The 12,510-nt window shown below is 32.8% G+C and overlaps 1 long non-coding RNA gene and 1 pseudogene across 7 annotated transcripts in view; one reads left to right on the forward strand and one right to left on the reverse strand.

Annotated features, from left to right (window-relative positions):
* Nucleotides 1–12,510, forward strand: part of LOC145254839 (uncharacterized) — a 467,813-nt gene that overhangs the window by 312,172 nt on the left and 143,131 nt on the right. For all 7 annotated transcript variants that reach the window (XR_013863815.1, XR_013863811.1, XR_013863810.1 and 4 more), the window contains one exon: nt 8,161–8,238. This is a non-coding gene — a long non-coding RNA (uncharacterized LOC145254839). The remainder of the gene's footprint in view (nt 1–8,160; nt 8,239–12,510) is intronic.
* On the reverse strand, nt 5,508–5,624 carry LOC145254965 (5S ribosomal RNA; annotated as a pseudogene).

A 12,510-nucleotide genomic window follows, 5' to 3' on the forward strand; every position in this document is an offset into this window, starting at 1 on the left:
AAATATTAAAGAGTTAATATTTACAAATAAAACCAAGTAAGATCTGTGACTTGTGGTTTCATTAAATACTTTTACATGCAAAATCCGATCCCGCATTCTGTTAATTCCTGCCCTTGATGAGAAGGAAAGTATTTCTTCGAAACTCCGCGGATTAAGGACTATCCACTTTTCTTGTGCTTCCTTTTTAAAATTAAATATGTTTTTAACTCTTTTTCAAGATGTTTTTAACATGTTTTATTAATCATTTGTTCATATATATATATATATATATATATATATATATATATATATATATATATATATATATATATATATATATATACAGGGTGCCCACAAAGTCTTGCTACATAATCTACAGGATGCTTCCACAATGTCTGGGTACATAATGTAGCCAGACATTGTGGACACCCTATATATATATATATATATATATATAACTCAGAAATTGAAGTAGTAAAACAAACAAGATAAAAAGGGTTCAGTACGTTTGTAGAGCTGAATTTGTTTATTTATATATTTAGTAATTTTTTGCTTTCTGAAATATCAACACTTTCCGACCTAACATATCTATGCCGTTTGTATGGGCTATATAGGACGTATGTTGAAATGAGATCAGCCAGACGTTTATTGACACTGTGGCCACCAATGATGCCCACGAAGGCCCCGTCGACACACTGACCGGCATTTACTCTGCTGAAGCGTCTGGCTTACTCTAAATGCACCCCCACACCCGCCCTCTTTCAATCTAACCTATTCGGTCAACGACGCAAGTGTATACTTCTTTCCTACCCTCTTTTACTTTCTTTCTATCACCCCTTTCTTATATTTTTTATTTTTTATGTAATTGTCTTTTCCTATCTCCCTAAGATTCTCTTCTCTTGATGTCCACATGTTGACCTGAACGGGTCGTATCTCCCTCTCTTCTCATTTGATTTTTACCCTCTGAAGACGCAAACAACCCCACTTTTTGCCGGAACAATCCTATTGGAATACGTTAAGTGAGTACACCACTCACATTTCTTCAAATATGTAAGTATACCTCTTCATGGGACAACACTAAAAAATGATGTTTTGACACAATAAAAAGTAGTCTGTCTGAAGCATATATAACACCCACGCTCAGGTACATGCTATCATAAAACCCTTGACACTTCAAAAGCATGTGGGCACGATCTCATTCGAGCTGTGCTATTAAAAAAGTGCTCAGGCGAAGAAGTTCCAGTTCTCTCCAAACTCTACAACAAATGACTTAATAAACCTGACTTTCCGGACTGTTGGAAAACTGCTTCTGGGGTACCAGTATTCAAGACTTCTGGCGAAACAACTGACTCATCAAATTATTGCCCCATCAGCCTCCTCCCACTTTTTGCCAAAATATTTGAAACCTTCATTAACCATGCTCTAGTCCAGCACCTTACAGATGCTAAACTTCTGACTGACCAACAATATGGATTTAGACAAGCCCGTTCCACAGCAGACATCCGCACTGTAATCTCTGAACGTATATACCATTCACTGGACAAAGCGGGGGAGGGCAGAGCGGTAGCTCTAGATATATGTAAGGCTTTCTACAGGGTTTTGCATGAGGCTCATTCCAGGAAAATTAGATCATACGGTATCACTGGTAGAATACTTAACATAATTAAACCTTTCTTATATAAGAGAAAATCCATTTATATCATATTGTTTGGTCGTACATCTAAACAATATGATATAAATGCGGGAGTGCCCCCAAGTGTCTATCCTTGGACCTCTATTGTTCCTAATATTCATAAATGATCTCCCCATCAAAATTTCCTCTGAGATGGGTATATATGCTGATGACACCACGCTCTATAACAGGCACGATAGGAAAACAAATGAACATATATCTAAGGAAATGGCAGAAACAGTAGAGGATGATCTCTACTATGTAGTGTAATGGGGGAAAATGGATGGTCACGTTCAATGCCGCCAAGACTAAACTTGTTTCCTTCAATAATTATAAGAAACCTTCTCTGCCACCAATAGCAATGAGCAGTGACTCTTTACCTGAGAGTACATCTTTCAAACTCCTTGGCCTAATCTTCACAGGAAACATGAGTAGGAACAATTACATTGAAAGCATTGCCAGGACCGTGCGAAGAAGGTAGGCTCTCTCTACCGTTCTAGAAAACTACTAACACCCGAAAATATTCTGTACCTCTATAAGGTCACCATTCGCCCATGTATGGGCTGGTGTATATGCTACTAGTCTCTCGCTCCTAGACAAGGTTCAAAGGTGAGTCGCCGATTTGATAGGCCCTGAACTGGCATCTAAGCCTCAGCCTCTGTCCCATCGACGAAGTGTTTGCATCCCTCTCCCTGTTCTACAAGTATTTTAATGGTGAATGCTCTGACGAACTGCAATCACTTGTGCCCCCACAACGTAAACACCCTCGAAAAACCCGACAGGCAGCTAAATCCCATCCTCACGCAGTAGAGTCCCTAGATGTAAAAGATCTTTCTACTCCAGTAGTTTCTTACCCAGAACAGCTAGACTTTGGAATTCCATTCCAGGTCCCTGCTTCCCCAACTGTACTGACGTGCAGAAGTTCAAGTGTAACATGAACCGACATCTTGCTGCCACAATCCTTACATAGTATCACAGTAGTCGTTGCCATTGATAGCAGACCCCTAGACCAAAGTGGCAATGTGCCTTGTGTGGGGTAAAAATGTAATTAAAAAAAAAGTTAATTTATTTTCCCCATCAAAATAACTCAAACGTTTATTTATTGTAATAAATAATTTTTCCAAGGATTCTTCATAAGTTTTCGTTTCGGTTTCGATTATAGTTGAAGGCACTCCAGTAATCTATTTTTTTTATGAAATAATTTTATCAAGAATTCTTCATAAGTTTTGGTTTCGGTTGCGAATATAGCTAAAAGAACATTATATATATATATATATATATATATATATATATATATATATATATATGTATACATATATATATATGTATACATATATATATATATATATATATATATATATATATATATATATATATAATTATATATATATTCATAAGTTTTGGTTATATCCATTACTTTGTTTCGGTTTTGATTCACGTTGATGCACTCAAGTCGTATGGATATATATATATATATATATATATATATATATATATATATATATATATATGTATATATATATATAAATATTTGAAATCGCAACTTCATAATATATTAAAATCGATAGACGATTAACTATATAATAATATATACGAAATCTGCAAGAATTAAAATATCATATTTAAGCGTACTTTACGATCGAGCTTCACTGGGTGTCCCTGCTAGCTTAGATAAATACTTTTGCAGTTTTAACAAAAAGAGCTACAATAATATGAGCGCGTGTCCATTTACGCTGAACATCTACAGAATGCCAACATCAATATATTACATATGAATAGGTCTCCTGTGGAATTTCCACAGGTCTCGCTAGTCTAAAGAAAAACAATATTGGAAAAGACAAATTGAGAGCGCTGATATCTTGTAATTTTTCATAGACAGCTTATTATTTAGAAAAAAACGGTTTTAAATTTTTTACCATTTTTTTTTTAACTTAAGACGGAAAACTCGTATTAAATTTAAAATTAGTTACTGATTTTTATTTGATTTGAATAATAAACAAAATATTTCAAATCAGCAGTTGTCTGTCAGACTAAAAAAGTTGTTTGGAATAAATTAAAGCGAAGAACACTGGCATATTGCTAAGAACACCTATCACGATAACAGATGATAATTGGTAATGTTTCTTTTGTGATTTTAAATATTATTTGGGCCTGAAATTGCAAATCCGACAAGACAACTTTATATGTTAGATTTTTTTCTGTTTCAGATTTCTCTTCTCCGTTTACTTCGTTTTTTTTTTAAATTCTTTTCATGTTCTTTTTATCTTCTTTATTTATATTTACTTAATTTTACCGTCTTTTCCTTTTTTCTGTTACTTTCTTATTTTTTTAAAAATTTTGTTGTTCTTTCGTTTTTTTTTTGTTTTGTTTGATTTCATTAATGCGACAAGAAATACATTTCCCACTGCACCTGTTCAGTTTATTACAGGGTAATATGCAGGTGCGTTCTTCATTTAATTGGAAATATTTAATAATTCTATGAATAAATCTTGCGCTGTCAAGCTCAGGGATCCAGTCCGATATAGAAATAATTATAATCTTATTAAAAGAAAACCAATTATTAAATTAGATATTTTATGTTTGTATTACAAAATTGATCAGTTTACTTTGTAACTGTATTTTTCGATACTAATATTCAAATCCAATATTTCACTTAATGAAAACGAAATCTGTTGAATTCGGAGAGCTGTGATCTGCCTCTTCTTTCTGAACATTCTGTCGACAAATGTTGTTTTTTTTAACTCACCTATAATTCAACAACTTTGAATTATTAATATTTCAAAAGTTTTAATCATCGTCTTTGCATTTTAATTTATTCAAATATATACTGATTATTTCTCTTAGTTCTGTACGTATACGGGCGTGCCCCCACCCCCGGTGAGAAAATTATGCTGCGCCATTTTTCGCAATAATATATATATATATATATATATATATATATATATATATATATATATATATATATATATATGAATATGGGGTCAAAAGTTTTAAAAAAGAACGTCTCACAGAGGAAAGTTTAAAAAAAAGGAAAACAAAAAATGAAAGAATATGGGAATATTAAACTTTGAAACCGGTAAAAACGGGCGAAAGTTAAAGCCTGTTGATTTAGAATTATTGTCTTACTGATGATTGAATATTGTTACATTTGATCTCACGTTTGCATTAAATATTAATCCCCATTGAATATATACAAAATTTTAATCAGATCGGTATAGTAGTTTCGAAAGAAAACTTCTAGAGTAAATGGTAATGTGATAACTAATGATGATATTAATTCTAAACTGCGTATGGAACGGATAGCATAATTCTTAGTTCGCTGCACCTAATTATTACAAAGTTCATACAAAATTACAAGATCGGTCCAAATGTTTCCGAGAAAAAGTGGAACAGACAGACGGACAGAGAGACTTACTAAGAGGCATATACTATCGATGAAAAGAGAAATAAGGAAATACTAAAAACATAACAAAACAGTTTCATGGTTGAAACCATGTCTACAAGTTAACCAAAGACTGAAGTTTATTTATAATCAATGGTATTGGGAATGGTATTAAATACAAGTTGGTTGCCATAACAAAAAGGTTTTTGATAGATAAGATGCAAGCATAGGCGTTTACATTTTTATAATTATATATATATATATATATATATATATATATATATATATATATATGAAGGCTTCCATCAGTCTTGACAGACTATGGATACCCACTGTAAGGGTGCCTGCGCGTGAAATTTGTGTGGCAAGACTTGAGCAACCCCTAACCACGCCTCTCCTGAGTCAACATTGTTGCATACCAGTGGCAAGTTGAGGTACAAGACGACTGGAAACAATGCCGAGATAAGCGGAGAGCACATACGGCGCCTAGAATTCCCAACTGGTCACCCATCTGGTATTAGCCAGGCTCAACGTTGCTTAACTTCGGTGATCTGACGAGAACCGGTGTGTCAACGTGATTATGCCGTATATATATATATATATATATATATATATATATATATATATATATATATATAAGTATACACACACACACACACATATATATATGTGTGTGTGTGTGTGTGTGTGTGCGTGTGTATAGATAGATATTTACGCTTTATATGAATGTTAATTCTTACTGTATTTCTCGCGGTTAACGTTAATCGAGCGGTTTATTCATTGCTAATTAATCAGAGATAGTTTCGGGCCCGATTCCTTATCTCCAGACCGGCGGTAATCAATGCACTGATGATTCCCAAAAGGATGAAACACTAGTGTCTGTATGTACTAAAATAATTATATATATATATATATATATATATATATACGCATACATATATATATATTATTCTTTATGTAAATAAATTTATATCGTGCTACGATGTACAGACCGTTCCGATCCTAATAGATCTCATCAGGCAAGAAAAATTTTAAATTCAAAAATCAAAAATGGTTCAGAACCACTTTCAAGTTTAGACGTGGAGCGAATTTAAAGATCTTATTGAGTTAAAATTAATTACAAAAATCAAATTTTATTTGAAGATTTATTTTGAAGAAGCGGAGGTAAAAATAGATATTTTGGAAGAAAGAAAGAGGGAGTGAAAAGGGGGTAGTATAACATAAATATAAAGAGGGGTATGAATTCACTAAGAGAGAGAGAGAGAGAGAGAGAGAGAGAGAGAGAGCTGGAGAAAGGAAGAGTGGGGAAAGTTGACACGTAATGAACGAAGGTGTCAGAGAACAATATTAATGGTTTTATAAATCAAGAAATCAAACCTGTCTAGACTATAGAAAAAAAAATTGTCCTCAAAAATATATTTTTGTAATCAATTTTAAATCCATAAAATCTTTAACTTTGCTCCACGCCAGTCGCGGCTAAGTTTATCTAACATTGAAAATGGTCCTGAGCCATTTTTAATTTTTGAATTTTGAATTTTTCTTGCCTGATGAGATCTATTATGATCGAAACGGTCTGTACATCGTAGCAAGATATGAATGTATTTTCATAAAGAATATATATAAAATATAATTTGCTCTTTTTGATTGCCACTCTCAACGACCTTTTTTAGAAATTAAAGTAAAAAAGGAAATTAAAATGGAGAGAAGCACTCTTTAGACCATGGCATTTCAAGGCCAAATCTTACTCATCATTAAATATTTTACTATTATTTACATATCTACATCTTTTGCTTTGTTTTAACATCCTACGCACGTTTGCTAACATCTTTCTTTATGAATATCTGAACGTTCTTAAGCCAGCCTTTTTTTTTAATTTTATACTTTGTGTAATGCTGGCCTTTCTCCTCTTCTGATGAGAAGCATCTAGCTTCGAAATTCCATAGTCGAAAGAATTTTTTCCAATGTTTCCTCTTTCTTTCCTTATTGATCTGATTATATGATAATGTCATATTGACAATTTAATTCAGATAATTTATTCAATATATTAATTGCTCCTCTTAATAGTGTTGAGATCATTTTATCTTAATAATTTTGCTTTGTTAAAGATATGTTCTTTTTTTAGCTTCATTTAATATGTGCGTGTGCGTGTGCGTGTGCGTGTGCGCGTGCGTGTGTGTGTGTATGTTTATGTGTGAATTAATCTATAGAAATAAGTAGTGATGTATGATAATAGCGTGATTGTACATTACAGAACAAAAATATAGTTTTAATGCTCAAAAGATTCATACTAAAATTGTACTCTAGGACCCTTGGCTAAATTACTTGGCAAAAATTCAGTTGTAATTATTTTATTCAAATTAAATCAACGTTTCTTTATGGAACTCACACCCTTGACATTATTCCCGAGTTACCCACTGTCCCAACATTTCCAAACACAACCGCCGAGATACAACGCGCGGCTTTTTACTAATATAATTTTCTTTCTCCAACTTTACAACATGGCAAGAAAGAAGAAAAGATAAAAACATACTAAGGATGGAGTTTAACTCCGAAATATATTTACGTTATAAATTTCAAACAAGTAAAATATTAGTTTATTTTCCTAATATTACGTTATGATTTGGCTTTGAAGCGCACTTTATGTGTATTTTATTTTATTCAGTTGTAAGTTATTCTTGTGAAATGTGAAGGTCCAAGCCTCAGTGCGAGTAACACTCAAAATACAATTTCGAATTAATTATGACTTATACCCTGTCATGGCTGAAGAAATGAGAGCATGCAACCCCTGTGGTCTACATAAAAAAGATCCATTCGAAATTCGGTGCAGATTAACGAATTCGACGAAAATATCCGCGAAATCGACAAGATACGCCTGAAGGAGGTCAGAAGTTACATCGGCCAAAACGTGGTGAAAACAAGACTAAATATGTGGACAATAGTCCGAATAATCCAAGCGATACAAATTAATCAATGCTTTTCTAAATAAATAAAAAATCGATTAAGTAAGTTTTGAAGTGCCTGAGTTTGAGCCGGTGATACACAGACATAAAACACGACTTTCATTTCTATAATAGATATGTGAAAATATTATACGTATTTTTTAAAAAATAAATTATTTTATTCACAGGTCGATCATGCAACACTGTAATTACAGGAGAAGGTCACATTTACGTTTGGCATCAATACATCTTCGAAACAACTTTCGGTAAGTGGAAATTAACTTTGGTAAACTTGTGTTCCAATGTTGTTAAAGTGTTTGTGTTGAGATTCTATCATTTTCTAGTCACTTATATGAACTTTAATTCCCTGTTTATCCTGTGTAACCTGGATGTTAAAACAATGCTAGCCACAACTGTTGTGCTGCGGGTACATATTGGGTCGCGTACATATTGGAGACACATATAACGGAGCACATATAACGGAGACACATATAACGGAGACACATATAATGGAGCACATATAACGGAGACACATATAACGGAGCACATATAACGAAGCACATATAACGGAGCACATATAATGGCGCACATATAACGGAGCACATATAACGGAGTACATATAACGGAGACACATATAACGGAGACACATATAACGGAGCACATATAACGGAGTACATATAACAGAGACACATATAACGGAGCACATATAACGGGAACTCTGAACAGGGACGATAATGGCATTTATATAGATTACATCATGACGACTGTGATGATTCTTTGCATTCTTGTTTACGCATAGGAGGGGATATATTATGTTATTTATCCGTTAAAGTAAAAGTTTCTATGGCACGTGATTTTGCACACGTTCCTTTTCCTTTTTAAAAGGGCTGAGTTTTTCTTCTTCTTCTTCAACATTTCGTAACTAACAGCTCTTGCGTTTACTCCTGCTGCCTGCTCTTTACTATTTACTCTTAGGTTTACTATTTGATCTTACGTTTTTTATTGGTTGTGAAATTAGTTCGGTAAAGCCTAGTAAAGAGGTTTGCTCTGTCTTCCGTTCTATGATAAAACACTACACATTATTTAAGGGGGGGGTTATACAACGTCCATTAAGATGATGATAAAAACACATTTACCTGTCCAGTTGGTGGAATAACGACACGAGACAAACAGTTACAAAATATTGATGCTTGCTGATCTCTTTATTCATCCGTCGGTCGTTTGATGATGTCAGTAATTCAAACTTGTATAACTACATGGTTTCTCTTCTGCCCTTCGCCTCTAGGGGGATCCCAGTCTCCAACTGACTCTATAAATGTGTGTGATTGCGACCTTCTCTGATTCTCCCTAACTTCGAACCCTCCACTTCAATATATTGAGAAATTTCTTTGTTTATGACATCAGAAGTCTACTGTCGACCAACGTGACTATATCACGTTTTCTACACATGTCCGTCCAAACACACTTTTGGCAAACAAAGAATTTCCAATCTAGTTATTCAATATCTAACCTATTTTTAGTTTATAAACTCGCACTGTCCATTCTCTTAACTGACATATTTAATATCCAGTTATTCTAAAAGAATGGACAATCGCTTTGTTTTCCGACATAAATAAGTTTTAGTTATTTCCTGGGATTTCAATTATCCACTCTCCTACAGGGTCCGGTTCTAGCTTTTTCCTAATATTATTTTCACTTATCTAGTGTGCCTTCTTACTTACATGAGAAGGGGGCAGTTCTTCTTATGTAACACAACCATCAAATAATACAAACAAAACCAAAAGAATTTTAGAACGATTTTAGGTCGATTTATTTGACAGTGGATTCATTCTAGTAATAGTTGATTGCTTTACCTTGCTTTGACCGGGCAAATCTTTTTGTTTCGTCCATTGTTATAGTCTTTTAGGGTTTAGTATCAATAAAACAGAAATACGAAAAAGTAGTGACCACTAAATATATAACAAATAAATATTACAAAGGCTGTTCTTGTACCAACCCAGAGAAGTTTTAGAGCTTTTAAGTAATATATATATATATATATATATATATATATATATATATATATATATATATATATATATATATATATATATATGAGAAACCAGTTAATAAAATATGTTAAAAAACACTTTGAAATGAGTTAAAAACATATTTAATCTGAAAAGGAAACACTAGATAAATGGATAGTCGTTAATCCGCGGAGTTTCGAAGAAATACGTTCCTTCTCGTCAGAGGGTAGGAATTAGCAAAATGCGGGATCGGATTCTGCATGCAGAAGTATTTGATGAAACAACAAGTAAGTCAAAGATCTTACTTGAAAACAAAAAAGTGAAGCAGGGGGAATATGGTAAAGAAAAAGGTGATTACACATGAATGGATAGTCTGGTGGTGTGAAACGCAAGTTTTAAAACCATCAAGTTAAAACTAAAACAAAGATTGCGCTATGATGTTCTCGCATTTGGATGCGCGAGAATCAGTCAAAAACTGAAAAAAATATTACTGAAAGAAATCCACAGACTGAATATCACCGAGAATTTATTGGGTGGAGTTCTCTCATTATTTTATATTCATTTTGACATTGCAACAGCTTTTTTTGTAAGAATCGAACACGGACTAATGCCTTACATTACATATTCATTTATGCATACTGTCAGTATGACAGGATGTCCAAGTAATAAAAGCTTGGATTTGACGCTTACACCTACTAAGTCATTAAAGATATACCAAATCAAATATAAAGGCTGTCATATTCAGATAACATATCTCATATTTTAAAAGTTTTTTTGTTGTAGAGGATGCGAGTTTTAGTGGACGCATATCAAAATAAATAAATAATATATATAATTTATAAATATATATATATATATATATATATATATATATACATACATACATACTAATATATATATATATATATATATATATATGTATGTATGTATGTATAAAAATAAAATAGAAATACCAGCGATGGTTGACGGTATGTTGTTTTGAAAAAAGAAAAACCGAATGAAATCATGAAATAATCAACGTTTCGTCCCTATTTCAGAGGACATCTTCAGGATATTATCAGAAAAAATGTAAGAAAAGAAAAAGATCATAGACCATACGAAAATGAGAAGTAAAAAGTGTTTGAAACCTACCCATATCGGGAAAGACACACATATGTGTGTGTATGGGAAGATTGGGTTGTTCAATGTCTATATATACACTTTTAAAATGCGTTAAATAAAAATGAAAAAAATTGTACATATTTATTTAACGCATTTTAAAAGTATATATATATATATATATATATATATATATATATATATATATATATATATATATATATATATATATATACATTGAACAACCCAATCTTCCCATACACGCATATGTTTGTCTTTCCCGATATGGGTAGGATTCAAACACTGTTTTCTTCTCATTTTCGTATGGTCTATGATCTTTTTCTTTTCTTGCATTTTTCCTTTTAATATCCTGAAGATGTCCTGGGAAATAAAGACAAAACGTTGATTATTTCATAAATTCATTCGGTTTTTCTTTTTCAAAACGATATATATATATATGTATGTCGATGACTAAAATATATTTTATAAAAAGCTCCCCTCTTCGGTAGAGCACTCTCGTAAATTATCTTACTCGCTACTTAATTTAGCTGAAATAATGCGAAGCTCGCAATTTGTTTACAAACAAAACGTTTGAGCCCTCTACGAGTAGCGGACGGATGTTTATTTAAATACGCATTCGGACAGTTTAATTTCGGCCACCGATTCCGTAGTCAGGGGGTAGGACTGCCGACTGTCATCACGACGGTTCTAGGTTCGATCCTCGGCTTGGGAGAGGTGTTAGTCTAGCGGCACTGATGAGTTGTGAAACAACGAAACAGGTCTGGATGTCGATGACTAAAATATATTTTATATATATATATATATATACACTTTATTATTTGGGAAATGAGGATGATTGACACAGGTAAGGAAAAAAAAATCATAACATGAATAGTTTAGCCTAATTAATCTGGAGCAAAAATAAAAATGGATCCAGTATCCGGAACATTTTTTGTACTGTTATTTAAGGGAGACGATATTTGATCAACACTGCTGGGGATCTATGATTTCATATACTGTTTTATTTTTAAATCACCGAAAAAGTGTTTAATGGTAAAACAACTGATGACCCCGTGAAAACTTTAGATTATTGCAAGTTGATTCAGGGATTGCAGAAGATTAAATGATATACTGACAAAATAATTTTCCAACGAACGGTTAAAAATTAAGTTTACAACCGTCTTTTCTTTTTCGCTTTCAAGATAAAAATGCTTCACATACTATATATCTCCCCCCCCCCTATCAGTGTTAAAATTTAGAAAAACTAGTGTGTTGCTGGTACTCGTGTTGTCTTGGATGGTGGAACGATAAATTTTGTTACCCTAATAAAAACAACACTCATACTATTTTTAATTTTTTTTTATTAAACAAATCAATTCAAGTAACTTGATTATGTAATAGAACTGACAATCTATTCAATGTAGCCGCCTT

The sequence above is a fragment of the Euprymna scolopes genome, chromosome 30 (genome assembly GCF_053919585.1).
Source record: "Euprymna scolopes isolate OS-2025 chromosome 30, ASM5391958v1, whole genome shotgun sequence".
Lineage (NCBI taxonomy): Eukaryota > Metazoa > Mollusca > Cephalopoda > Sepiida > Sepiolidae > Euprymna > Euprymna scolopes.